The sequence below is a fragment of the Procambarus clarkii genome, chromosome 13 (genome assembly GCF_040958095.1).
Source record: "Procambarus clarkii isolate CNS0578487 chromosome 13, FALCON_Pclarkii_2.0, whole genome shotgun sequence".
Lineage (NCBI taxonomy): Eukaryota > Metazoa > Arthropoda > Malacostraca > Decapoda > Cambaridae > Procambarus > Procambarus clarkii.
Genome location: NC_091162.1, coordinates 34,763,255 through 34,767,616, shown reverse-complemented (window position 1 = coordinate 34,767,616; position 4,362 = coordinate 34,763,255). Strand labels below are relative to the sequence as shown.

General features: G+C 42.0%; 1 non-coding gene across 1 annotated transcript; it reads right to left on the bottom strand.

Annotated features, from left to right (window-relative positions):
- Positions 1-316: 316 nt before the first annotated feature.
- Positions 317-421, bottom strand: LOC123757367 (U6 spliceosomal RNA). Its single transcript, XR_006772741.1, has one exon. It is a non-coding gene; the product is annotated as a U6 spliceosomal RNA (small nuclear RNA).
- Between the last annotated feature and the right edge of the window lie 3,941 nt (positions 422-4,362).

Here is a 4,362-nt window from a genome sequence, read left to right as displayed (position 1 = left end):
ATAAAGAATGTAACGAGCTGGCTGTAATAACTAGATGCCGGGAAGGCTACTGTCGAATCGGGTGTAGCAAGCACAAAGAAGTAACACTGCTCTGAGCTGTAAATAAGAGTTAGAATTAATTATAAATATAGTAAATAACCAACGGCGCACAGGGAGATCCACGGCAGAAGTAGTATGTCCAACTGCAATCAAATTTGCTCAAAATAAGACTGGAATAAGCTGACAATTAAGAATAGCCGAAGTTAAGACATACACCTGTGTAAAAGCCAATACTACGAATTTGCAAAGTTAATACAGCACGAAGCTTAGGCTGGGAGGAAAGGTGGAACGCTTCAAGATTTTGCGTGACACCTTGCGCGAGGCCATGCTAAACTTCTCTGTAGCATTCCAAATTTTGCATATGTACTGCCGAAACGAGTGAAGAATGGGTGGTCAAATATAATGCACAAAATTTAGAATATATAATGAGGTATATGTGGTGTTTGTGTGTTACTGAGGAAGTCTTGGTTGTAGGGTTGATGTAAAGTCATGACTTGGTTACTGACTTTAATACTTAATATGATTACATGACTAGTAGCTACCAAGCTTGGCGGGCGTCCTGTACGCTCTCTTGTTTACCTTCTCTCTCTGGCGTCTCAGCCGCCGCACATAGAAAACGGATGGTACCATTTTCTGTGAACATGACATCCCTCCTTTTCTTTAAAAAGAATGAATACAGGATGTCTACCATGCTTGTAGCACAAAGCAAAGTTATTGACACAAAGTAAGTTATTACCATATCAAGAGATACTGCATACATTTAACATTAATTAAGCACACAAAGAATTTAAACAACTTAATCTTTTCCACAAAGGATTTCAATGTTAAAAATACATATGCAATGTTAAACAAACATGAAAGAAACTGTACTACAAAGTTACAAAATATTGAATGAAATATCTGCATTATTCAAACAATATTAAATTTAGTTTAGCATAATAAGTAAATACTTTTCATTACATAGGAACACAATTAATCATCAAATCGTGTAGGGCGTTTAACATGACGTTTAGGACGAGAGTCCTTAAATGCAAGAACATCCCTTGATGAATTGTTTGTCGGGTTATAACTATTTTTTTCTTTTTCTTTTGCACGACTTTGCACTTCATCATTTTCTACACTAGTTGGAATCACTTTGAAATAAGCCATATTACGTGTTATACTATGATCTCTATTACTAGCTGTTACCATAGTTCCTTTTACACTAATCACTTTATATGGTTTTGTATCATACGGCATATCTAACTTTCCCTCTTTTTTCTTTTTAACGAGAACAGTGTCACCAACCTTTATGAACTGTTCCTTTGCACGTTGATCATGAGCAATTTTCATTTTGCCCTTGGCTAGTGCATCCTTCTGAGCGAGACGTTTATCCGTTACCTCGGCTGGCATGACGGGTAGTGCGATTCTCATAGGACGTCCAAATAAAAAGTTCGCCAGGCGACTTGCCCAGTGTTCCATGTGGTGTTGCACGGTAGTTCCTGAGAAAAGCATACATAGCTTGTTTCCAGGATCGTCCTTCGGCATGAGCACAGCGTACCGCTTTCATGAGAGGTTGCATGAATCTCTCAACTTCTCCATTTGCTTGAGGATGTAGTGGCATCACACGGCGGTGTTTAAATCCAATATGCTCAGCAAAGTTGACAAAGTCTTGTCCATTGAATGGCGGTCCATTGTCTGTCTTGACAACTTCAGGAATGCCAAAGTTTGAAAAGATCTTGTCGAGTTTCGGGATGACAGCCTTTGCAGATGTGGAAGTGATGATTTCTACTTCTGGATAACGTGAGTGATCATCAATGACTACCATCAAGTACTCTCCAGTTGGTAGTGGTCCGCAGAAGTCCATCGATACTTCCGTCCATGGTGCAGCAGGTAGTGGTGAAGGTTGTAGAGGTGTTGGTCTTGAAGTATCCACTGCAGCTTGGCAAGGGACACAGGCATCATGCATATCCTTTGCTTGACGATCAATGCCAGGAAACCACACCTTTTCTCGTAGCAGCTGTTTCGTCCTAACAAGACCTTGGTGTCCTTGATGTGCAAGCTTCAGAGCACGTTGCTGGAGAACAGCTGGAATCACGATACGAGTACCTCGCAGCACAGTGTCGCGTTGTTGCGTAACACTTAATTCTGTCTGGATGCGTTCAAGTGCTTTGAATGCATCTTGGTCAACTCCTGAGGGTGGGATGCGTGGAAACTTTTTCTTAGTCAATGCATCCACTGTTGCTTGCAGAGTTGGGTCCTCTAGGGTTGCAGTACGGATTTCATCAAGAGTAAGAGCCTTAGGGACTGCATCACAGGTTACAGAGTGTACATATTCCTCGGCAACTTGCTGATGCTTGGTGATGGTGAAACTGTTGGCAGGATGTCGACTGATGTAATCAGCGGGATTGCCTGCACCCGGCTTGTATTTCACCGTAAAGTTGTATGGTTGCAGACGAAGAGCCCATCTCTCAATGCGAGCTGGTGGTTTGGACTTTGGATTATTGAAGATGGTCTCCAACGGTTTGTGGTCAGTGACCATCGTGGTGAAGGGCGCACCAAGCAGATACACATTGAAGTGTTCACAGCCCCATACAAGAGCAAGAGCTTCCTTCTCTGTCTGACTGTATCGTTGCTCAACATCTGTGAGAGAACGGCTGGCGTAGGCAATTACTACTCTGGAATCTGGTTGACCAGGTTTGTGTTGGGCTAAAACAGCACCTAATCCAACAGGACTAGCATCCACCGTTAACTCAGTGTCCATTGATGGATCAAAGTATGCAGCAGTCGCATTCTCTACTAGTGCATCTTTCACAGCATCAAATGCATTTTGCTCGATATCGCTCCAGTACCATGATGCATTTTTCTTCAGGAGCTCACGTAGAGGCTTTGTAATGGTAGCAAAATCTGGAATGAAGCGAGAACAGTAGTTTGCCATTCCCAGAAAACTATGTACTTCAGTGGACGTTGAAGGAGGTGCAGCATTCTTGATATCTGCAACTTTCTTAGGATCTGGAGACAGACCTTTGTCACTAAGTACATGTCCAAAGAATTCAATTTTATGTTGATTGAACTCACACTTTGCTCGGCTTAACGTCAGATTCTTTTCTCGTAAGCGTTGCAATGTTGCACGAAGAGCTTTGTCGTGTTCAGCTTGGGTACGGCCATAAACAATGATGTCATCAGACATGTTGTTAGCATTAGGTATGTCTTGCTATACCTGGCTGATGATGTGCTGGAATACCTCGGCAGCACTGTTGATACCAAAACTCAGGCGCTTGTACCTATACAGACCTCGATGTGTCGTAAACGTTGTGATGAAGCGACTCTCATCATCAAGTTCAAGCTGATGATAGCCCTTGTTTAAATCTATTTTGCTGAATACAGTTGCACCATTCAAGCGGTAGATCATATCATCTACAGTGGGTGTAGGATGGCGTTCACGCATTATTGCCTTGTTGGGAACACGCATGTCCACACAAATGCGTATCTCATCTGGATTCTTCGGCTTTGGTGGAGTGACAATTGGGCTTATCCATGGTGTTGGGCCTGTTACTGGTTCAATGATATCTAGTTCCATCAGCCTATCCAGTTCGGCATCGACTTTCTTGCGAGTATGGAATGGTTGTCGGCGATGTGGCTGGGCAACTGGAATTACATCTGGGTTGATATGCAGATGTACTTTGCTATCAGTATAACAACCTATGGATTTAAATCGATCAGAAAATTCAGCAACAATACCATCAACATTGTTTGCAGATTCCACTGCTACAGCATTAGAAAGCTGAAGTAGCCCCAATTTGGTTGAAGTCTTGTAACTGAGTAAAGACTCCTTTGCATTCCTAACAACATGGAATGTAGTAATGAGCATTGCATTCTTTGACTTAATCTCTGCAGTTAAAGTTCCAATCACTGGCAAGGCTACCTTCGAAGCATAGGCAGTGGCTTTACCATTGTATTTTTCTAGCTTTGGGAACTGTTTTCTAAATTTTTCATAGTGGCACTCAGCCATGGTGTCAATGTTTGATCCAGTGTCAATGAGAACTTTGAGACAAATACCAGCAATGTATACACATCTCTCTGGGTTGTTTGGAAGATCATTCCATTCTGTGATTGCTTGTACTCCATAAGTATAATCACATTCACTGTCATCTGAGACTGGTTGTAATGAAATGTTGTCTTGTATATTATTAACATTCTGGATTTGAGGTGCAATATTGTGTTTACCACCTCGACCCCTATGACCTGATCCTCGTACAGTGCTTTTATTCATTGACTGTGGTTTCTTTAGAGCGGAACGACACATAGCACCAAAATGACCTAGTTTTCCACACTCATAGCACT